Here is a 25146-nt window from a genome sequence, read left to right as displayed (position 1 = left end):
AGTGAAATTCTAAATGTTTTGCATAACTCCATTAGATGAAATGTATTCCATCATGGGTTAGAATACACATATTCATCTGTTAGGTTTGTTAACTAAAAAACAGTAGAAGTAGTGTCATCAGTGTGTGTGTGTGTGTGTGTGTGTGTGTACAAAATAATTGTAAAAAGAATCAGGACTCATTGGAGAAGTTACAATTCTAGCATTAGGATTGGTTGTTTACAAGGTAAGCCAGTCACGCGAAGGCATAAGTAGATGCTCAAAAATCAAGATTGAAAATGCATCCAAGGGAGACATTTGCCATCTGAAAGAGCTCCTAATAACCAAAGGTGAAACCATTTATTCAAGCAAAAAATGTAAACAGAAATACAAACAACGGAAAAGGTAAAGTATTATAATTCCAAATATTAAATAAATACCAATGAGTCCATGCAGATCAAAAATAAGTGAAGGAATACACCAAATACAAAGAATACAAACTTCAGCTTTCCATATAAGCAGTGTACACTAGGCCCTCACGGTGGACTCGAATCCTCCACTTGTATATATAACATGACCTGATTGTTCATTTCTTTTTCATCACTAAGTAAACTCTGTGTAGCTTTCCCAAAATTCACATATCAACTGATTGTTAATATCAGCTATATTAAATTGATTGAGTCCACTGTGTGAACATTATGAATAAATTAGCTATAAAATGTATGTGTATGCAATTTAATTTTATTTACATTTTCAGCTGCTGAGGTATTTTACCACTTAAGGCAGACTTCCAGCCCAGCTTTTTGGGGATGGAATCTCCTGGAGATTTCCACCTGTTTTGGATTAGAGCCTTGATCCTCCAGATCTCAGCCTTCTGAGCAGCTAAGATGAAAGGTATGAATCATCAGTGATGGGTAATAATTTTTCAAATAGGTTTACTTAAATATTTATGACTACAGTACCTAGATTATTATACAAAACTAAGAATAGGACTATAAGAGATTATTTAACTTTACAAAAATTTTCTCTGATATTTTTAATCCTCTGGTTTAGCTATTAAATTAATTGAACTTTTGATGACAAAAACAATAGATTCACATGTTAACATTACTGTTTTGTAGGAAAAAATGATCAAGGTAGACAAAAAATACAGTATTAAGTTAAATATATTTAAATAGCTTTGTCAAACTTTAATTAGATGCAGACCGGAATCAAAAAGTGGTTGACCATTGTGTTATCACCACTATGTTGTAAACAATCATTTTCTTTATCTGTTTCCTAATTATCATAAAAACTTTTAGCACAAAATGACAAAAATACTACTAAATATCTGAAAACTCTATGATACTCTGCATAATTACTTACACAATCTTAAATCCATATTTCTGGCAATGGAAAGGGTTTTGTAAGAGATATTCCTCTGAAAAGAGAAGACAGAATATGACTAATTCTTTGCTATGTTGAAAATTTATGTTCATACACAGGGCTTATTTTCTAATATTACTTTTGTATGAGAGCAAAAATGAGATAGAGTTCATTTAAATCTGCTCAAGATATATGCAATTGTGGCTGGATCATTTAAATAATTGTAGCCAGTCATATTGTCTTTTCTTTAACATTCTACTTAAGAACACATAGATATATGAAAGATTAATCTAAGTAGCTACATTCCTATTTGTTTACCTGATTAAAAGGAACTTATAGAATGCCACTCTCTATATGATGGTTGTAATAACATTAAAAATCCCATAACAGTTCTAAGTAATGGAATTTCTATATATTAGAAAGTATTTATTTTATAATGTATGCCAGGTCCTGTGTTAAGTGTTTGGTTTGTGAAAATATTTTCTTTTTGGATCAAAATACATTTATAAGATGAGAAAGGTTCATTCTATCAGGAGTGGAGCTGTGGTTCAAGTGGTAGAACACTAGGCTTGAGCCAAGGAATCTCAGGGACATTGCCCCAGACTCTGAGTTCAAGCCTCAGAATGAGCGTAAATAAAATTAATAGTGATTACCATAATTTGTATGTTAATAAAGTCTCAGAATAAAACATTATCATTTTTCTTAAATTATTTTTTAGTCAATCCTAAATTCAGTTGTTCACCTATTTATAAAAATTATGAAATGATGGAGCTGGGAAGGTAGCTCAGTGGTAGAGTGCTTGCCTTGCATGAGGCCCTGGGTTCAATTCCGGAGCACCACATAAGCAGAAAAAGCTGGAAGTGGCACTTTGGCTCAAGTGGTAGGGTGCTAGCCTTGAGCTGAAGAGCTGAGGGACAGTGCTTAGACCCAGAGTTCAGGATCCATGACCGACCAAAAAAAATTATGAAATGAGAGAAGCTAAGAAATTTTCTCTTTTTCTTGCTACTTCCCTAGTAACTATGCCTTATTCTTTCCTTCATTTCTTTCCTCTTCTATTCTTTATAATTTCTTTTTTATTGACATTAATAAAATACCTGCATAGTGTTTTTCCTCATAGAATGAATCATCTTATTAAAGAAAAATTTACTTTCCAATATTTTGCTATCCAGAATCAATGTAAATACAATAGAGTATAACTATGATCATTTAGTACAGGCTCATAAATGTGTTAGTAGAGATATGTAAGAGAAAATAAAAACTAAGAATAGTTTGCACAAATATAAACTAAGGGGTTGGAGTTGGGGAGGTAGGGAGGGAAGGGATGGTAGTGGAAAAACAAAGGAAAGGGTAACAATGCTCAATAGGAAATGTACTCATTACCTTACTCATGTAACTGTAACCCCACTATACAGTGTCTTTACAATAAAAACATATTAAAATCATGGCAAAAATATACATAAATGAATTTTATCAATAAATATTTTCTCATATTTATATTCAAATTACATTATAAAATAAAATCATACATAAATTAGATATTACAGGGATGTGTGTAAATGAAAATACTTAATAAATATCAGAAGTTCATAAACGTGTTGGGGGGCTTGTAGTACTGGGGTTTGAACTCAGGGCCTAGATGCTGTCCTTGAGCTTTTTTGGTCAAGACTAGCACTCAACTACTCTACTTCTAGCTGACATTTGGTAATTGGAGATAAAAATCTCACAAACTTCCCTGAGTTGGCTTTGTGCCTCTGTCTTTGGATCCTAACCTCTTGAATGGTTAGGATGACAGGCATGAGCCACCAATACCCAGGTAAGATCATGAAATTGCAAACATTTGTATAATAACAAATACAAATATGTTTTACAGTTTGTAAATAGTCATAAATTTTGAGAAAATAATTACAGTAAAAACTCAGGCAGAATTAGTTTCAGTAACAAAATTCTGAAAGATCGATAAAAAACACAATTATTAGTAGAATATAGATAAAAGTTATGAACAGATAAATCATAAGAAAGACAATTGAATTACAAACAAGTATATTTATTCTCAGATTTTCATAATCAAATGAAAAACTATTCAAAATATAGCAAGTATATTAAATGGTTAAATAGAAGTTGAATATGTAAATTAGGCAAGTTTAGAGTCCTAGGTTCATACCTAAGTAGAAGGAAAAAAAATCACATTAGTATTCTGTTAATGGAAATATAAATTGCATCAATTCACCAGGAAAGCAATCATGAATTAGCTAGTAAATTTGAAGTTTCACATATTCAGTTATTCTAATTATGCTTTTATGTCTATTATGTAGAAAAATTACTGGGCAGACAAAAGAAGAGAAGAATAAGTTAATGCAGTCATAACATTATATAAATAACATTATATATATATATACACAATCAGGTTACATAAGATGGGTGGGGTTGGGAGAGATAGGAGAGAATGATGAATGGAGTGTCATGGAAACAAGCATAGTTCTCATGAACTAATATCTAGTGAAACTCAGTTGTTCAAATAATTAAAGGTAATAAATACTAAAGCATAACAAAAGAAAAATTATTTGTCATTTTCACAAGTACTGGCTCTTAGAATGAAAGTTTGTTTTTGTTGTGGGGCCTGACCTCTGGGCCTGGGCACTGTCCCTCAGCCCTTCAGCTCAAGGCTAGCACTCTACCACTGAGCCAACTTCCCAGCCCTGAAAGTTATTTTTAACCAACAAAAGTATATCTCTCTAGCTCTTTCTTCCTAGATATACTGAACTTTATCATAGATGTTTGGTCTCTAAGAATTTGAAAAAGTCATTCATGAGCACTTTAACCTTGGTTCCTTTTAAATATTGGGTACATTCATCCATTCTCAATTAAACCAATGGAATTTTGTGAAGTAGTTTATTTTATAAAGATAACATTTTTACATCCTTTTAGCAAGTAATGATAAAAGTATAATAATCAGAGGAACAAGTAGGACTAGAATCTGTCTAAAAATATATATTGGGATGTAAATTAACTTTCAGATGATCCAGTCAATATGCTTTTTTTTTTTTTCTTTTTTTCTTTTTTTTTTTTTTTTCAGTGGCTCATGCCCCAGCTACTCAGGAGGCTGAGATCTGAGAATTGTGTTTTTTTTTTTTTAATTTTATTTTATTTTATTTGAGAACATACTGTACAGAGGGGCTACAATTACATGGGCAGGATAATGCATACATTTCTTACCAAGCATTGCAGCCTCCTCCTTTGTTTACCCTTCACCTCCCTTCCCAGCCTCCCCCCTCCCACCACCCAATTATACCCCCCTCCCCCCCCACACCGACATTGTAAAGCTGGTTTTGACATGACATTTTGTACTTCTCATTGTTGAAACAGGTCCACCTGAATCCTTAAACGACTTGTTTGTCCCCATCTCCTCCACATGTTATACTGACATCAAATAAAGTGAAAGCGGGGGTTACACTGTGGGGGAGGGACATACAAAGCAACAAAGAAATAATCTTATAAATGCGTTAGAAACACATGCATGAAAGAAACGAAAACATTAAAATACATATTTAAGGGTTCATTTTCCTAACATCACATTATCTAACCTTTTCCGCTTGACTCATACCTATACTAGATATTGCAAATAAGGGAAACCATGGGACCTATGCTTCTTTGGGCCTGGCTTACTTCACTTAATATAATTTTTTCCAAACCTTTCCATTTCCTAACAAATGGGGAAATGTCATTCTTTCTGATGGAGGCATAGAATTCCATTGTGTATATATACCACATTTTCTTGATCCATTCATCTACTGAGGGGCATCTGGGTTGGTTCCATATCTTAGCTATGGTAAATAATGCTGCAATAAACATAGTTGTGCTGGTAGCTTTAGTGTGGTCTTGTTTGTAAACATTTGGGTAAATGCCCAAAAGTGGGATTGCTGGATCATAGGGGAGATCTATGTGAAGTCTTTTGAGGAACCTCCATACTGCTTTCCAAAGTGATTGAACAAGTTTACATTCCCACCAACAATGAAGTAAGGTTCCTTTCTGTCCACATCCCCTCCAGCATCTGTTGTTGATAGAGTTCTTGATTTTTGCTGTTCTAACTGGAGTGAGGTGATATCTCAATGTTGTTTTGATTTGCATTTCTTTTATGGCTAGGGATGTTGAACATTTCTTCATGTGTCTATTGGCCATCCTTCTTTCTTCTTCAGAGAAGCTTCTCTTTAAGTCTTTCGCCCACTTATTTATTGGGCAGTTGTTTCTTTGAGGATTTGTTGTTGGGTGGTTTAATTTTTTGAGTTCCAAGTATATTTTAGATATGAGACCCTTGTCCGTTGTATGGCTAGTAAAGATCTTCTCCCAGTCGGTGGGCTTTCTATTGATCTTGCTAGCTATGTCATTTGCCCTGCAGAAGCTCTGCAATCTTATGCAATCCCATTTGTCCAACCTTTCTTTCATTTGTTGTGCTTCCGGGTCTCTATTCAGATAATTTCAGCCTGAGCCAAGGAGACCTAGTGTTTCTCCTAGTCCATCCTGTAATGTTTTCAGAGTGTCTGCTTTGAGTTCAAGGTCTTTGATCCATTTGGAGTTGATTCTGGTGCAGGGTGATATATAAGGATCTAACTTTAGTTTTCTACATGTAGTTAACCAATTTTGCCAGCAGAATTTACTGAAGAGGCTGTCTTTCTTCCATTCTATTGTTTTAGCTTCCTTATCGAAGATTAGATGGCTATAGGTCTGTAGGTTCATTTCTGGGTTTTCAATTCTATTCCATTGGTCCTGAGGTCTGTTCTTATGCCAATACCAAGCTGTTTTGATTACTATGGTTTTATAGTAGAGTTTGAAATTTGGTATTGATATTCCTCCAGCAGTGTTCTTTCCATTGAGGAGCGTTTTTGCTATTAGGGGTCTTTTATTGTTCCATATGAATTTTTGGATTTCCTCTTCTATTTCCTTGAAGAATGAGGGTGGAATTTTGATAGGTATCGCGTTGAATTTGTAGATAGCCTTGGGAAGTATTGCCATTTTCACGATGTTAATCTTGCCAATCCAGGAGCATGGGAGGTTTTGCCATTTTTTAAGTTCTGTGTTGATTTCCTTTTTCAAGATTTTAAAGTTTTCATCATAGAGGTCCTTCACTTCTTTGGTTAAGTTAATTCCAAGGTATTTTATTTTTTGTGGGGTATTACAAATGGAGTTGCTTTCCTATTTTCAGCCAAACTTTTCTCATTGTTGGCATATAGAAAAGCCATTGATTTTGGGGGGTTAATTTTATAATCTGCTACTTTGCCAAAGTTTTGAATCAGCTTGAGTAATTTGGGAATGGAGTCTATGGGATTCTTTAAATACAAGATCATGTCATCTGCAAAGAGGGAGAGTTTTATTTCTTCTTTCCCTATTTGGATCCCCTTTATGTCTGCATCTTGTCTTATTGCTGTAGCTAGGCATTCTAATACTAGATTGAAGAGAAGTGGAGAGAGTGGGCATCCTTGTCTTGTTCCTGAGTTAAGAGGAAATGGCTTTAGATTTTCACCATTTAGTATAATGCTGGCTGTAGGTTTGTCATATACAGCCTTTATTATATTGAGGAATGTTCCATGGATTCCTAATTTTTCCAGAACCTTCATCATAAAGGGGTGTTGGATCTTGTCAAATGCTTTTTCTACATCTATTAAGATAACCATGTGGTTCTTATTCTTGCTCCTGTTGATGTGATGAATAATATTAATTGATTTGCGTATATTGAACCAGCTTTGCATCCCTGAAATGAATCCTGTTTGATCATGGTGTATGATTTTTTGGATGAATTGTTGAAGTCGATTGGCCAAAATTTTGTTGAGAAGTTTTGCATCAATGTTCATCAAAGAAATGGGTCTATAGTTCTCTTTCTTTGATGAGTCCCTGCCTGGTTTTGGGATGAGGGTTATGATGGCTTCATAGAATGTGTTCGGTAGTGAGCTTTCTCTTTCAATTTCATTGAAGAGTTGCAGGAGTATTGGTGGGAGCTCTGCTTTGAAGGCCTTGTAGAATTCCGCTGTAAAACCATCTGGTCCTGGACTTTTCTTAGCTGGGAGGTCTCTTATTGCTGTTTCTATTTCAATGCTTGATATGGGCCTGTTAAGCTGGTTTAACTTATCTTGGTTTAGTTTTGGCATGTCAATATTTGCTAGGAAAAGGTCCATTTCTGTCAAGTTCTCAAACTTATTAGCATAATGTTTTGAGAAGTATTCCCTTATAATGTTGTATCCGTGGTGATGTTTCCATTCTCATCTCTGAGTTTATTAATTTGGGTGTGTTCTCTCCTTTTTCTGATAAGGTTTGCTAAGGGTCTGTCAATTTTGTTCAGTTTTTCGGAAAACCAACTCTTTGTTTTGTTGATTCTTTCTATAGTTTTTTTTGATTCTAATTCATTTAATTCTGATTTAATTTTGATTATTTCTTTCTGTCCACTGGATTTGGGTTTATCTTGCTGCTCTTTTTCAAGGAGGTTTAGATGTGTCATTAAATTGTTAGTTTCAGATCTCTCCAATTTGTTGATGTAGGAGCTCCGAGCTATAAACTTCCCTCTGAGTACTGCCTTTGCTGTGTCCCAGAGGAGCTGGTAATTTGTGTGTTCATTTTTGTTGAATAGCATGAACGTTTGAATTTCCTTTCTAATCTCTTCCATGACCCACTCATGATTCAGCTGTGGGTTGTTTAGCCTCCATGTGATACCGGACTTTCTTTGGTGGCTTTTGGTGTTGAGTTCTAATTTTATTCCCTTGTCTTCAGAGAGAATGCAAGGTATAACTTCAATGTTTCTGAATTTAGCCAAGTTTGCTTTCTGGCCTAGAATGTGGTCTATTTTAGAAAATGTTCCATGTGCTGCTGAGAAGAACGTGTATTCTGATGCTGCTGGGTGAAATGTTCGGTAAATGTCTGTTAAGTCTAGTTGATCTTTGCAGCTGTTTAGATCTGTGGTTTTTCTGTTGAGTTTTTGCCGAGTTGATCTATCTAGTGGGGAGAGTGGTGTGTTAAAATCCCCAACAATTAATGTCTTTGGATCTATATGGGATTTGAGGGAAAGTAGTGTTTCTTTGATAAATTTGGGTGCTCCATTGTTTGGCGAATAGATATTTAGAATTGTAATATCCTCCTGAAGGAGAGATCCTTTAATTAGTATGTAGCGACCTTCTTTATCTCTTCTCATGAATTTTAATTTGAAGTCTATTTTATCTGATATTAGGATTGCAACTCCCGCCTGTTTATGAGGGCCGTTTGCTTGGTAGATTTTGTTCCAGCCTTTAACCTTGAAAATGTGTTTGTTTTTACGGGCAAGATGTGACTCCTGCAGGCAGCAGATAGAAGGGTCTTGTTTTTTAATCCAACTAGACAGTCTATGTCGCTTAATTGGAGAGTTCAGTCCGTTAACGTTAAGAGGTAGGACTGAGAGGTATTTGGGAGTTCCTGCCATGTTATCCACCTTCTTGGGGGCTGTGAAAACTGGGTTCTTCCTAAGGTTCTTGGATTCTCAGTTTGGGTACAGTTTCTTGGCATTTGTTGTGTTCTTGTTGGTTTTCTATGTGTAGGACATCTTTAACAATCTTTTGTAGGGCTGGTTTGGTGGAGATGTATTGTTTCAATTTTTCTTTGCTATGGAAGGTTTTTATTTGGCCTTCAGTTATGAAGGATAGTTTAGCTGGATACAGTATTCTTGGTTGATAGTTGTTTGTTTTTAAGGCATGGCATACATCATTCCAGGCTCTTCTTGCTTTGATTGTCTCTGCTGAGAAATCTGAGGTGAGGCTAATTGGTTTCCCTTTATAGGTGATTACCCTTTTCTCCTTGATAACTTTAAGGATCTTTTCCTTGGTCTGGGTTGAACCTGTGTGGATTATAATGTGACAGTGGTATGTCCTATTCTGGTCTGGTCTATTTGGGGTTCTAAAAGCTTCTTGTATCTGAATAGGCCTATGTTTTTGTATGTTTGGGAAGTTCTCTGCTAGGATCCTGTTAAACAAATTTCCTAGACCATTAACTTCTGTTTCTAGGTGCTCCTCTACACCCATTATCCTTAGATTGGGCCTTCTGATGGTGTCTTCTAGGTCTTGGTTAGACCTATCATATTTCTTGGACTTGTCTTGGATGGTTATATGTTCTTTCTCTATAATATCTAGGCTGTCTTCAATCCCTGAGTTTCGATCTTCTGCATGGTCTAACCTGCTGTCAAGACTCTCTACTTTGTTTTTTTAATCTCTTTTCCTTCTAATTGGTCAGCTTTGATGGCTTCAAGTTCTTTGTTGAAGCTCTGTGTTAGGTCTTGTATGAATTTCTTTACTTCCTTAATTTGGTGTTCAGTGTTTGTTCTCAAATCACTTAGTTGATTGGTTATGGTTTCTTTGGACTCCCATTCCTTCTGTTGGGTTCCATTCAGCATTCCCTTTGTGGTCTCCCTGACTTCCTTCAGCTCTTTGTTAATGGATTCCATGAATGCCTTTAGTGATCTTTGTGTATTCTCTACCTGGTCTCTCAATTCCTGAATTACTCTTTGGTTAGCTTCCTCCCATCTGTGTGATTCCTGCAGTTCTCTTTCTTCCCATTCGTGGGATTCCTGCAGTTCTCTTTGAGTGTTCTCTGCCTGCTCACGCCATTCCTCCCTTTCTCTTTGAGTATTCTCAAGTTGTTCACGCAAATCCTGTATCAGTTTTTGAGTAGCTTCCTCACGCTTATGATATTCCTGTATAAACTTCTGGGATGCCTCCTCTCTCTCCCTATTACGCTCATACAGAGTCCTTTGTACATTGTCAAACTTCTCATTTATCATGTTTGCTATTAGTTTTTGTAGAGCTATTTGGGAACTCTCCTCTGGATTATTCTTTATCTGTTCTAATCCCTGATTATCAAGATTGGGAATTGAGATACCCCAATTTGCCATTTTTCTTGTTTTTTTCCGGCTTACTCTGCCCATTTGAGATGAAGATTGCACCAGTTTTGTGCTAGAACACTATCTTAAGGCAACCATCAACCAAAGTTTGCATTTGTACAGTCATTAGTCTACAGATACAATCTAGTTCAACCGATACATCTATTCAACATCAAACAACTATATGTTAAAGTACTTCGAACCGCAGAAAAGAATTTGGAAAACCAGAAATTATTAGGATTAGGGAGAGATGTGGGTAAAAAATAGGAATAGATTGGTGTGGGGAGGCACAGGGAGAGTTAACTATGTCCTAATCACAATGCAGGAAATGGGTTGGGTAGGATGCAAGTAGAGAGAGAGAGAAAAAGAAGAGACGGAAAGGGGAATGAAGAGAGACCAGAAAAAAAATAGAAACGTAAAAATTAATGTTATTATAGAGGTTAAAAGACCGTCTATTTAGAGAGGAATGTGAATATGTTCAGAGAAGGGGAGGGATATAGAGGAGATGTGAAAAACTTTAAGGATGGGAAAGGGAGAAGAAAAGATCAGAAGTTCAGTAGAGCTAGAGAAAAAACAAAAAGATAATTAAGAAAGAAAGAAAAAGAGAAAGAAGACAAGGAAAGAAAGGAAAACGCTCATTCACATATTCCTAAAATAAAAATTATAAGATGAGAAAAAAAAAAGTTACTGGAAAACAATTATTTTTTCAGAAGAGGCAAAAATTAAAGATTAATAAAAGTTTTAGAAGGGAAAAAATTTATATATATATATATAATATATATATATTATATATATATATATATATAGTAACAAAAAACAAAAAACAAGCAAAAAAAAGAAAAGAAGAAGAAGAAGAAAAAAAAAAGAAAAAAAAGTCTTTTGATTTTTTTTTGGGGGGGGAAGAGTGGGAAGAATCCTGTATCTCCCTTTTGTCTGTAACCAGTCTCTTGTTGGAGTCTCTGGTCAGCTTGAGGTCCTGTGGCTTGATTGGTTTCTTAAGTCGGTTGGTTGGAAGAGGCAGAAAAATGCTCTGCTTTACCCAAAATTTTGAGATCCCCCTCCCAGGTTATTTTTCTGGGAGGGTGATCTGCTTTGAGAATCACAAAAGAGGGGGATGTGGTGATGAGGCTAAGTTCTGGGTAGAGTTGAGGCCTTTCAACAAACAGTAGCTTTTCCCTGGGGCTATTTTGTGATAAAGCTCACAGCGCCCAGCCTGGAGCCATTCTCAGGGTTTCTGTTTTTCAATTGATTGTGGTGGCTGCTAGAGGGAGGGGCAGCCTCTGGCTCTGGTTACCCAGTGAGGCAAGGCACTCCAATGGCTGGCGCCTGAGCTGGGTGACTTTTCCCTGGATGGAGCTGAGTCTGGCAGGTCACTTTGCCATTAAGTTCTTGTGACCTGCTAAATGACTCGTTTTATTCCAAGGCCTGAGCTGGAGCTAGCAGCTCCTCCGAGCTTTGTTGGTATCCAAGTTGGAGATCACCGGAGCTGGGGGGGAGGGGTGGCCTTCCCTCCTCTGCTCCCTGAGAAGGAGTGAGGACGTCGGGCTTGTACTCACGCCGAGTCTTGGATCCTGGGTTGTCTCTGGTCTGCAAACAGCAGGATGAAGATGTCCGCTCCTTGTCGGTTCTTGTTGGTGTTGAGTAGAATCCGCTCGTCCGCTGCGTCTGGCTCCTTCGTCCCGGAGTCTCTGTGTCTCAGGTATGACCCCGCGGTGGTGGTCGCTGCGGCGACCCTGCCGCCGCAGCGACAGCTGATGTGTTTCCTTGGCTTCCCCTCTCTTGTCTAACTCTCTGTCCTGTGATGGCACACTTGGTGTGATTCTCTGGCTTAGGACTGTTCACTGGAACTCTAAAACTGCTTTCTATGCGAGAGCTTGTTCAGATTCCAGTTTCTCCTCCGCCTTCTTCCCGGAACCTCAATATGCTTTTCAAACTGTGGTTATTGGAGTAAGAATTCTTATAAGGCTCCATTTGGAAGAATGAATGATTCACATATTTCAAAGTGTCATTGCTTTCCAATGTTTCATATAGTGATATATAGTAATATATTAAAGATGGAGACATTATGAAATTGGATCACTTTTGATTTCCTTGTTCACAAATATCACAAACCTAGATAATATTGTTCAATTATTCCATGTGCCCTAGGAACTCAGTTTAGATACTGGATAAATCCAAATGTGTCAAGTTTCTGCTGGTACAAAACACACACACACACACACACACACACACACACACACACACCACATTGTTATACTCACACACCACATTGTTGTACTGTTATCTTTTATAAGACATAGGAATGCAATCTAAAATAATGATTAAAACTCTGCTGGGCACCAGTAGCTCATGACTGTAATCCTAGCCACTTAGGAGGCTGAGATCAGAGGATTACCATTCAAATCCAGCCCGGGCAAGAAGGTCTGTGAGACTCTTATCTCCAACAAACCATTAGAAAACCAGAAATGGTGTTGTGGCTCAAGTGGTAGAGCTCTCACCTTTCGCTGTAGAGGTCAGGGGCAGCGTTCAAGCCCCATGACTGACAAAAAATAAAAAATAAAAAAATAAAACAAAACAAAAAACTTGTGATACTGGTAAATATATACATAAAATAGTTATATTTTGTCTTAGGTCATTGGAAATTATATGCTGGACATAATTGAATTACTGTCTTTTGAAATTACTGTCAGGGAAGGTTTGTTTATATCAGCATTACAGTTAACACAGAATTTACATGTCCTATAGCATTGTGGTGAGCATAACATGGATTAGGTAGCAGAAAATATTCAGTTTCATTGTAATTTTGTGGGGTAACAGTTATGTGGTTCCATCACTGATTAAAACTAATTTTATGCAGGATATGACAGAATATGAATCTCATATTTCTTAAAAGGCTGTTGAATAAAACTTTAAAACCATGAATCCACTCAAGTTATGTTTAGAGTTTGTGGGGAAATAGACATTGTGACATAAATAGAAAATAAAATCGGTAAATTTAGATTTCATTGTAGAAAGTATGAGGATTGTAATAATACCATATAACATATATTTGAGAGCTTTAGGGCTGCTAATTTTTAGAAACAAAAATTTTGGGAGAGAAGGAAATGCTGCTTTTTTATTGTTGTCATGACCAAGATAGTCTAGATTTATCTTTAATTGCCAAGGAAAATTAAGGTACAAATGGAAAGAAAGTGCTATACTTAGTGTGTGTTCAGGGGAGATGACTAGTATTTATTGTGATCCATTGACCACCAGTCCCCAAAATCCCTCTGTATCTACTGTGGCCTTAGGCATGATGGTGAGTGTATAGGAACGCAATTTTTGAAAGTTGTATTAATCTTTTCCAGAAATAAAATGCATTTTGATTGCCCAAACATGCTTTAATATTCTTTCACACCCAAAGAGAATTCTGTTGTGCCTTCCGAGGCTTGATGAAAGGGTTACCTTAAGTGAATTTTCTATGCAATGCTTAATCTCTTGAATAATCTTACTGAAACACTTGACCTTACTAAGCACATAACAGATTATTTAAAGACACAATATCCTAAATACTTCTTTATATTTATATAATAGCATGTTCAGTTTGTGACTTTGTTAGTCAGAAATTTCTTAAACATTCAAAGCTACAGGGAAAAGAACAAACTGAAGTTACTGTGGCTTTCAAATCACTCATGGAAATAACTTTACCAAAAATAATTATCACTAATTGTTAGAATGAGAACTTTGTTCCTACTCATGTTTCTTTTTTCTTATTATTAATAAGTTTTTTAATTGTGAAAATGCTATACAAATACATGAGCAAGCAAATGAGTACATTTCTTATCAAGAGTTGTTGCCTCCTCCTTTGTTTCCTCTTACCATCCCTGCCTTCCCAACTCCCCCTCTCCCACCCCTGCACCTAGCCAAAGTTATAAAGTTCGTTTTTCAACACAAAGTCTTGTACATTGCATTGTTGCAATGGGTCCACCTGTATCCCTATTTAAAGAATTTGTTTTTTCCCTTCCCCTCTCCAAATTACACCAACCAAAATGTGGTATAAATACACAATGGAATCCTATGCCTCCATCAGAAAGAATGACATTGCCCCATTTGTTAGGAATGGAAAGACTTGGAGGAGGCTGGGAAGTTGGCTCAGTGGTAGAGCGTTTGCCTTGCATGCCTGAGGCCCTGGATTAGATTCCTCAGCACCATATAAGAAAAAAGCCGGAAGTGGCTCTGTGGCTCAAGTGGTAGAGTGCTAACCTTGAGCTGAAGAGCTGAGGGACAGCGCCCAGGCCCAGAGTTCAAGCCCCACAACCGGACCCCCCCCCCAAAAAAAAAGACTTGAAAAAATTATATTAAGTGAAGTAAGACAGGCTCAAAGAAACCTAGGTCCCATGGTTTCCCTTATTTGCAATAACTAGTATATGTCTGAGACAAGCAGAAACCCACTCATGTTTCTTTAGATAAATCTTACACTTGAACATTTGTATATTTGTTCCTCTGTCACTTACTCTTTCTCCCTCTCCTTCCTCTCCAGATGGACTTCTGTCTCTTATTTCATCTGTTTCTGTACTTGATATTGGAATAGATGCTCATCTCAGATTTTTAGCCTTTCTTATTTTACTACTACTATTTGTTACCAAACATAATGTTGAAACTATGATAACCAGTAACAGAATTTTATGCAGGTTTTCTGAAAGTAGATATCAGAAAATATCCTTGAGTCTCTTTTACTTAGTGATTTTTTTTTAATTTTAAATTTAATATTTTGTGAATACACTGTACAGAGGGGTTACAATTACATGGGCAGGTTAATGCATACATTTATTAGCAAGCATTGCAGCCTCCTCCTTTGTTTACCCTTCACATCCCTTCCAAGCCTCCCTCCCCACACAATCTTCCCCGATTTCCCCCCCTCCCCGTCCCCCCCGCCACATTGTAAAGCTCGTTTTCGACATGACAACTTGTACTTCTCATTATTGCAACAGGTCCACCTGTATCCTTAAACGACTTGTTTTTCCCCATCTCCACTACAAGTTATACTGACATCAAATATAGTGAAAGCAGGGGTTATACTGTGGGGGAGGGACATACAAAGCTACAAAGAGATAATCTTATAAATGCGTTAGAAACAAATGCATGAAAGAAAAAAAATTGAAATACATATCTAAGGGTTCATTTTCCTAACATCACATTATCTGACCTTTTCCAATTGACTCATACATATACTAGATATTGCAAATAAGGGAAATCATGGGACCTATGTTTCTTTGGGTTTGGCTTACTTCACTTAATATAATTTTTTCCAAGTTTTTCCATTTCCTAACAAATGGGGCAATGTCATTCTTTCTGATGGAGGCATAGAATTCCATTGTGTATATATACCATATTTACTTGACCCATTCCTCTGTTGAGGGGCATCTGGGCTGGTTCATATCTTAGCTATGGTAAAGAATGCTGCAATAAACATAGTTGTGCTGGTACCTTTAGTGTGGTCTTGTTTGTAAACATTTGGGTAAATACCCAAAAGTGGGATTGCTGGGTCATAGGGGAGCTCTATGTGAAGTCTTTTGAGGAACCTCCATACTGATTTCCAAAGTGGTTGAACAAGTTTACATTCCCACCAACAATGAAGAAAGGTTCCCTTCTGTCCATGTCCCCTCCAGCATCTGTTGTTGTTAGAGTTCGTGATTTTTGCCATTCTAACTGGAGTGAGGTGGTATCTCAATGTTGTTTTGATTTGCATTTCTTTTATGGTTAGGGATGTTGAGTATTTCATTATGTGTCTATTGGCCATCCTTCTTTCTTCTTCAGAGAAGCTTCTCTTTAAGTCTTTAGCCCACTTATTTATTGGGCAGTTGTTTCTTTGAGTATTTGTTGTTGGGGGATTTAATTTTTTGAGTTCAAAGGATATTTTAGATATGAGACAATTGTCTGTTGTATGGCTAGTGAAGATCTTCTCCCAATCCGTGGGCTTTCTATTGATCTTGCTAGCTATGTCCTTTGCCATGCAGAAGCTCTGGAACTTCATGTAATCCCATTTGTCCAACCTTTTCTTTGATTTGTTGTGTTTCCGGGTCTCTATTCAGATAATTTTGATCTGAGCCAAGGAGACCTAGGGTTTCTCCTATTCCATCCTGTAATGTTTTCAGAGTGTCTGCTTTGAGTTCAAGGTCTTTGATCCATTTGGAGTTGATTCTGGTGCAGGGTGATATATAAGGATCTAACTTTAGTTTTCTACAAGTAGTTAACCAATTTTGCCAGCCGAATTTACTGAAGAGGCTGTCTTTCTTCCATTCTATTGTTTTAGCTCCCTTATCGAAGATTAGATGGCTATAGGTCTGTAGGTTCATTTCTGGGTTTTCAATTCTATTCCATTGGTCCTGAGGTCTATTCTTATGCCAATACCAAGCTGTTTTGATTACTATGGTTTTATAGTAGAGTTTGAAATTTGGTATTGATATTCCTCCAGCAGTGTTTTTTCCGTTGAGGAACGTTTCTGTTATTTGGGTCTTTTATTGTTCCATATAAATTTTTGGATTGCCTCTTCTATTTCCATGAAGAATGAGGTTGGAATTTTGATAGGTATTGCATTGAATTTGTAGATAGCCTTGGGAAGTATTGCCATTTTTACAATGTTAATCTTTCCAATCCAGGAGCATGGGAGGTTTTACCATTTCCTAAGTTCTGTGTTGATTTCCTTTTTCAAGATTTTAAAGTTTTCATCATAGAGGTCCTTCACTTCTTTGGTTAAGTTAATTCCTAGGTATTTTATTTTTTGTGGGACTAGACTATTACAAATGGAGTTGCTTTCCTATTTTCAGCCACACTTTTCTCCTTGTTGGCATACAGAAAAGCCATTGAATTTTGGGGGTGAATTTTATACCCTGCTACTTTGCCAAAGTTTTGGATCAGCTTGAGTAATTTGGAGTGGAGTCTATGGAATTCTTTAAATACACGACCATGTCATCTGCAAAGAGGGAGAGTTTTATTTCTTCTTTCCCTATTTGGATCCCCTTTATGTCTGCATCTTGTCTTATTGAGGTAGCCAGGCATTCTAATACTACATTGAAGAGAAGTGGAGAGAGTGGACATGCTTGTCTTGTTCCTGAGTTAAGAGGAAATGGCTTTAGTTTTTCACCATTTAATATAATGCTGGCTGTAGGTTTGTCATATACAGCCTTTATTGTATTGAGGAATGTTCCATGGATTCCTAATTTTTCCAAAACCTTCATCATAAAAGGGTGTTGGATCTTGTCGAATGCTTTTTCTGCATCTATTGAGATAACTATGTGGTTCTTATTCTTGCTCCTGTTGATGTGATGAATAATATTAATTGATTTGCGTATATTGAACCAGCTTTGCATCCCTGAAATGAATCCTGTTTGATCATGGTGTATGATTTTTTGGATGAATTGTTGAAGTCGATTGGCCAAAATTTTGTTGAGAAGTTTTGCATCAATGTTCATCAAAGAAATGGGTCTATAGATCTCTTTCTTTGATGAGTCCCTGCCTGGTTTTGGGATGAGGGTTATGATGGCTTCATAGAATGTGTTCGGTAGTGAGCTTTCTCTTTCAATTTCATTGAAGAGTTGCAGGAGTATTGGTGTGAGCTCTGCTTTGAAGGCCTTGTAGAATTCCGCTGTAAAACCATCTGGTCCTGGACTTTTCTTAGCTGGAAGGTCTCTTATTGCTGTTTCTATTTCAATGCTTGATATGGGCCTTTTAAGCTGGTTTAATTTATCTTGGTTAAGTTTTGGCATGTCAATATTTGCTAGGAAAAGGTCCATTTCTGTCAAGTTCTCAAACTTATTAGCATAATGTTTTGAGAAGTATTCCCTTATAATGTTCTGAATCTTGGTTGTTTCCGTGGTGATGTTTCCATTCTCATCTCTGAGTTTATTTATTTGGGTGTGTGCTCTTCTTTTTTTGATAAGATTTGCTAAGGGTCTGTCAATTTTGTTAATTTTTTCGAAAAACCAACTCTTTGTTTTGTTGATTCTTTCTATAGTTTTTTTTGATTCTAATTCATTTAATTCTGATTTAATTTTAATTATTTCTTTCCATCTACTGGATTGGGGTTTATCTTGCTGCTCTTTTTCAAGGAGGTTTAGATGTGTCATTAAATTGTTAGTTTCAGATCTCTCCAATTTGTTGATGTAGGAGCTCCGAGCTATAAACTTCCCTCTGAATACTGCCTTTGCTGTGTCCCAGAGGAGCTGATAATTTGTGTGTTCATTTTTATTGAATAGTTTGAACATTTGAATTTCCTTTCTAATTTCTTCCATGACCCACTCGTGATTCAGCAGTGTGTTATTCAGAGTCCATGTGATACCGGACTTTCTTTGGTGGCTTTGGTGTTGAGTTCTAATTTTATTCCCTTGTGATCAGAGAGAATGCAAGGTATAACTTCAATGTTTCTGAATTTAGCCAAGTTTGCTTTCTGGCCTAGAATGTGGTCTATTTTAGAAAATGTTCCATGTGCTGCTGAGAAAAACGTGTATTCTGATGCTGCTGGGTTAAATGTTCGCTAGATATCTGTTAAATCTAGGTGATCTATGCAGCTGTTTAGATCTGTGGTTTCTCTGTTGAATTTTTGCTGAGTTGATCTATCTAGTGGTGAGATTGGTGTGTTAAAATCCCCAACAATTAATGTCTTTGGATCTATATGGGATTTGAGGGAAAGTAGTGTTTCTTGGATAAATTTGGGTGCTCCATTGTTTGGCAAGCAGATATTTAGAATTGGAATATCCTCCTGAAGGGGAGATCCCTTAATTAGTATGTAGAGACCTTCTTTATCTCTTCTTACGAATTTTAATTTGAAGTCTCTTTTGTCTGATATTAGGATTGCAACTCCCGCCTGTTTATGGGGGCCGTTTGCTTGGTAGATTTTGTTCCAAACTGAGAGGTAGTTGGGAGTTCCTGCCATGTTGTCCACCTTCTTGGGGGCTGCGAAAACTGGGTTCTTCCTATGGTTCTTGGATTCTCAGTTTGGGTGCAGATTCTTGGCCTTTATTGTGGTCTTATTGGTTCTCTATGTGTAGGACATCTTTAACAATCTTTTGTAGGGCTGGTTTGGTGGAGATGTATTGTTTCAATTTTTCTTTGCTATGGAAGGTTTTTATTTGGCCTTCAGTTATGAAGGAGAGTTTAGCTGGGAACAGTATTCTTGGTTGATAGTTGTTTGTTTGTAGGGCATGGCATACATCATTCCAGGCTCTTCTTGCTTTGATTGTCTCTGCTGAGAAATCTGAGGTGAGGCTAATTGGTTTCCCTTTATAGGTGATTAATCTTTTCTCCTTGACAGCTTTAAGGATCTTTTCCTTGTTCTGAGATGATCCTTTGTGGATTATAATGTGACAGTGGGATGTCCTATTCTGGTCTGGTCTATTTGGAGTTCTAAAAGCTTCTTGTATCTGAATAGGCCTATGTTTTTGTATGTTTGGGAAGTTCTCTGCTAGGATCCTGTAAAACAAATTTCCTAGGCCATTAACTTCTGTTTCTAGGTGCTCCTCTACACCCATTATCCTTAGATTAGGCCTTCTGATGGTGTCTTCCAAGTGTTGGATAGATCTTTCTTGGACTTGTCTTGGATGGTTGTATGTTCTTTCTCTATAATATCTAGGCTGTCTTCAATCCCTGGGATTCGATCTTCTGCATGGTCTAACCTGCTGTCAAGACTTTCTACTTTGTTTTTTTGTCTCTTTTCCTTCTAATTGGTCAGCTTTGATGGCTTCAAATTCTTTGTTGAAGCTTTGTTTTAGATCTTGTATGAACTTCTTTACTTCTTTAATTTGGTGTTGAGTGTTTATTCTCAAATCACTTAGTTGATTTGTTATGGTTTCCTTGGACTCCCATTCCTTCTGTTGGGTTCCATTCAGCATTCCCTTTGTGGTCTCCTGACTTCCTTCAGCTCTTTGTTAATGGATTCCATGAATGCCTTTAGTGGTCTTTGTATATTCTTATCCTGCTCTCTCAATTCCTGTATTACTTTTTGCTTAGCTTCCTCCTGTTCATGGGATTCCTGTAGTTCTCTTTGAGTGTTCTCAGCCTGTTCACGCCATTGCTGCCTTTCTCTTTGAGTATTCTCAAGCTGCTCACGCAAATCCTGTATCAGTTTTTGAGTAGCTTCCTCACGTTTATGATATTGCTGTATAAACTTTTGGTTTGCCTCCTCTCTCTCCCTATCACCCTCATACACGCTCATATGTTTTCAATCTTTTCATTTATCATGTTTGCCAGCAGTGTTTGTAGAACTATTTGGGAATTCTCCTCTGGATTATTCATTATCTGTTCTGTCCCCTGATTATCAAGATTGGGAACTGAGATACCCGGATTTGCCATTTTTCTTGTGTTTTTCCGGCTTACTCTGCCCATTTGAGATGAAAATAGCACCAGTTTTGTACTAGAACACTATCTTAACGCAAGCATCATCCAAAGTCTGAATTTGCACAGTCAATTGTCTACAGATACATTCTAGTTCAACAGATACATCTATTCAACATCAAACAACTATATGTTAATGTGCTACGAACCGCAAAGAAGAATTTGGAAGACCAGAAATTATTAGGGTTAGGGAGAGATGTGGGTAAAAAATAGGAATAGATTGATGTGGGGAGGCTCAGGAAGAGTTAACTAAGTCCTAATCTCAAAGCAGAAAATAGGTTGGGTAGGATGAAAGTAGAGAGAGAGAAAAAAAGAAGAAAGGGAAAGGGAAATAAAATAGACCAGAAGAAATAGAAAAGTAAAAATTAATAAAATTATGTAGATCTATAACAATCTATTTAAAGAAGAACGTGAATATATTGAGAGAAGGGGAGGGATATAAAGGAGATGTGAAAAACTTAAAAATAAAAATGCTTAAAATATTATATAGGTATAAAGAGGTAGTACTGCTATTAAGGAATTCAAGTCTTAGAGGTTTTGAATTGAGTAATAAATTTGTGGTTTAAGTGTGTACACAATGGGGGATAGGGTCTAATAGTCAACTATGGGTTTATCTGAGGATGTGCAGGACAAGAGTTAAGTCACATAAAGAAAAACGAAAGAGAGGAGAAGGTGAAAAGGATAAGAAAGGAAGAAAAAAAGATGAGAAGTTCAGTAGAGCTAAACACAAAAACAAAAAGATAATTAAAAGAGAAAAAAGAGAAAGAAAACAAAAAAAAAGAAAGAAAAATGCAGTTACATATCCCTAAAATAAAAAATTATAAGAGGAAAAAAAGTTGCTGGAAAACAATTTTGTTTTCAAAAAAGGCAAAAATTAAAGATTAAAAAATGTTTTAGAAAAGAAAAAAAAATTTTATATGAGGTATCAAAAAATAAAAAAAGAAGAAGAAGAAGAAGAAAAAAAGTTCTTTGATTTTTTTTTTTTTTTTTGGGAGGGGTGGGAAAAATGCTGTATCTCCCTTGTGTCCGTAACCAGCCTTTTGTTGGAGTCTCTGGTCCACTTGTGGTCCTGTGGCTTTGTTGGTTTCTTAAGTCAGTTTGTTCGAACAGGCAGAAAAATGCTCTGCTTTACCCAGGATTTAGCGATCCTCCTCCCAGTCTAGTTCATTGGGAGGCAGATCTGCTTTGAGTATCACAAAAGAGGGGGATGCAGTGATAAGGCTAGGTTCTGGGTAGAGTGGAGGCCTTTCAACAGACAGTAGCTTTTCCCAGGGGCTAGTTTGTGAAAAGCTCACAGAGCCCAGCCTGGAGCCATTCTCAGGGTTTCTGTTTACTGATTTTCAATTGATTGTCTAGGCTGCTAGAGGGTGGGAAAGCCTCTGGCTCTGATTACCCAGTGAGCAAGCCATACCTAGGGCTGGCTCCTGAGCTGGGTGACTGTTCCCCCGGTGGAGCTGAGTCTGTCAGGTCACGCCGCCTAAAGTTCTTGTGACCTGCTAAGTGACTCGTTTTATTCCAAGGCCTGAGTTGGAGCTAGCAGGTCCTCAGAGCTTTGTCGGTATCCAAGATGGAGATCTCCGGTGCTGGGGGGGAGGGGTGGCCCACCCTCCTCTGATCCCTGAGAAGGAGTGAGGACGTCAGGTTTCTACTCATGCAGAGTCTTGGTTCCTGGGTCGTCTCTGGTCTGTGAAATGCAGGATGAAGATGTCAGCTCCTTGTTGGTTCTTACTGGTGTCGAGTAGAATCTGCTGGCCTGCTGCATCTGGCTCCTTCGTCCCAGACTCTCGGTGGCTCAGGTGTGGCTCCTGCGCTCGCCCGCTGCCCCAGCTGCCTCCACCGTGGCGGCTGCTGGCAAGAGCTCAGAAGTATCTCCTTGCCTGGCTTTCCCCTCTCTGGCCTAACTCTCTGTCCTTTGATGGCACACTTGGTGTAATTCTCTGGCTTAGAACTGTTCCCTGGAACTCTAAAACTGCTTTCTATGTGAGAGCCTGCTTAGACTCCAGCTTCTCCTCAGCCATCTTCCCGGAACTCCCCTTTTATATTTATTTTTTTTGGGGGGTGCGGTCATGGGGCATGAACTCTGGGCCTGGGCCAGAGTTGAACTCTTCAGCTCAAGGCTAGCATGCTACCACTTGAGCCATAGCACCACTTCCGGCTTTTTTTTCTGCTTATGTGGTGCTGAAGAATCGAACCCAGGGCCTCATGCATACAAGGCAAGCGCTCTACCACTGAGCCACCTTCCCAGCCCTTCTTAGTGATTTTTTTAATACATTCTCTAACCATTTGTGTCTAAATTTAAATTTAATAAACTTTTTGTAAGAGTTTGCATATTTTTCATCCACAAACTGAAGTGTACCTTATCCAAACATTTTCTAGAACTAGTTTATAGCTGTAATAATTACTTGCAAATGGTAGTTATTTTTATTTTCAAGGTTCATTTCTCTAAGAATCATTAAAGCTTCAGAATACTAATATGTGGCTGAAAAAATCAAATTAATAAGATCCAATTTTATCCAGATTTTGAAAACCTCTCCATCTGAAGAACTAGGCATCCCCTGAACTTGACTGAAGATGAAAAGGCAATTCAATAATGTGGAGCAATTATCAACTTATTTTAAACATAATCCATAAAAATAATTTGAATTCTGATCTATTAATGTGATAGTTTGGTTCATTAACCCATCACACTGACTACACAAATCTCCTCGTAATGTAACATACTGGGGAGAATCGTACTGTAATTTGTATTTTAATGATTTGCTGCCCAGCAAAGAGAAGATTGCCTCAATTTCGGTTATGTAACCACACTGTATTACCACACATGGGTACTTCTCAACAATTAGTCTGCTGAAATAAACATGAGGGCAACTCCCATAAAAATGATTTATTTTCTTTCTTAAAGAACATGCTTATCATAAATCAGAATACTATAGCATGTCACAGGAAGCATGGATTTTGTTTCCAGTAAGTGAGAAAATGCAACCGGTCTGTTATATTTATGTTAAGGTTGGAGGAAACTATAAGAGATATTGTTATAATCATATCAATAGCAGGAAATTGAAAAGGACTTCTGGAATATTATGCCATTGCATTAAAGGTGGTCTTTTGTACATGTTAGTTCTTTGTCTTATTGTTCCTCTTCTGATTACAAAAAAGAAAAAAATGAGAATAAAAACCACATGATTTCCACAATAGATTCAGAAAAAGCATTTGACAAGATCCAACACCCATTTATGATGAAGGTTCTGGAAAGACTAGGAATCCATGGAACATTCCTCAATATAATAAAGGCTGTGTATGACAAACCTATAGCCAGCATTATACTTAATGGCAAAAAGCTAAAGCTATTTCCGCTAAATTCAGGAAAGAGCCAAGGATGTCTGCTTTCTCCACTCTAGCAAGAGTAATAAGATGCAAACATAAAAGGGATCTAAATACAAAAAGATGAAGTAAAACTCTCCCTCTTTGCAGATGACATGATCTTGTACTTAAAGAACACCATGGACTCCACTCCCAATTTACTCGAGCTTATCTGAAAATTTGGCAAAGTAACAGGGTATAAAATTAACTCTCAAAAACAATGACTTTTCTCTTTCTTTCTTTCTTTCTCTTTCTTTTTCTCTTTTTTCTCTTTCTTTCTTTCTTCCTTTCTCTCTTTCTTCCTTTCTCTCTTTCTTTCTTTCTCTCTCTTTCTTTCTCTCTCTTTCTTTCTTTCTTTCTTTCTTTCTTTCTTTCTTTCTTTCTTTCTTTCTTTCTTTCTTTCTTTCTTTCTTTCTTTCTTTCTTTCTTTCTTTCTTTCTTTCTTTCTTTCAACAGTTGGGGGCTTGAACACTAGGCCTGGGTGCTGTTCCTCAGTTCTTCAGCTCAAGGCTAATGCTCTACCATTTGAGACATAGTGCTACTGCCTGTTTTCTGGTGGTTTAGGTAGATGATAGGCTCATGAACTTTCCTGACCAGGCTGTCTTTGAACAATGATCCTCAGATCTCAGCCTCATGAATAGCTAGTATTACAGGTGTGAGCCACCAGTGCAGGGCTAAATCAAATGATTTTATATATGACAATAATGAGAAGAACACAATTGAAATCAGCAAAGCAACTCCTTTTGTAACAGCCTCACAAAAAATAAAATACCTAGGACTTAACTAAAGAACTGAAGGACCTCTATGAGGAAGATATCAAAAATCTGAAAAAAGAAGTTAAAGCAGAACTGAAGAAGTGGAAAAACCTCCCATGGATTGGGATGAATAACACTGTGAAAATGGCAATACTGCCAAAGGCTATCTGCAAATTCAATGCAATACCCATCAATATTCCAAACTCATTCTTCAATGAAATAGAAGAAGCAATCTGAAAATTCATATGGAACAATAAAAGACCCCAAATAGCAAAAACAATCCTTAGCAGAAAGAACAGTGCTGGAGGAATATCAATGCCAAATTTCAAACTCTACTACAAAGCCATAGTAATCAAAACAACTTGGTACTGGCACAAGAACAGACTTGAAGACCAGTGGAATAGAACTGAAGACCCAGAAATGAACCTAAAGACCTAT

The sequence above is a fragment of the Dipodomys merriami genome, unplaced genomic scaffold (genome assembly GCF_024711535.1).
Source record: "Dipodomys merriami isolate MVZ:Mamm:240054 unplaced genomic scaffold, mDipMer1.0.p SCAF_49, whole genome shotgun sequence".
Taxonomy (NCBI): Eukaryota; Metazoa; Chordata; class Mammalia; order Rodentia; family Heteromyidae; genus Dipodomys; species Dipodomys merriami.
Note: the sequence above shows the minus strand (reverse complement) of the source record.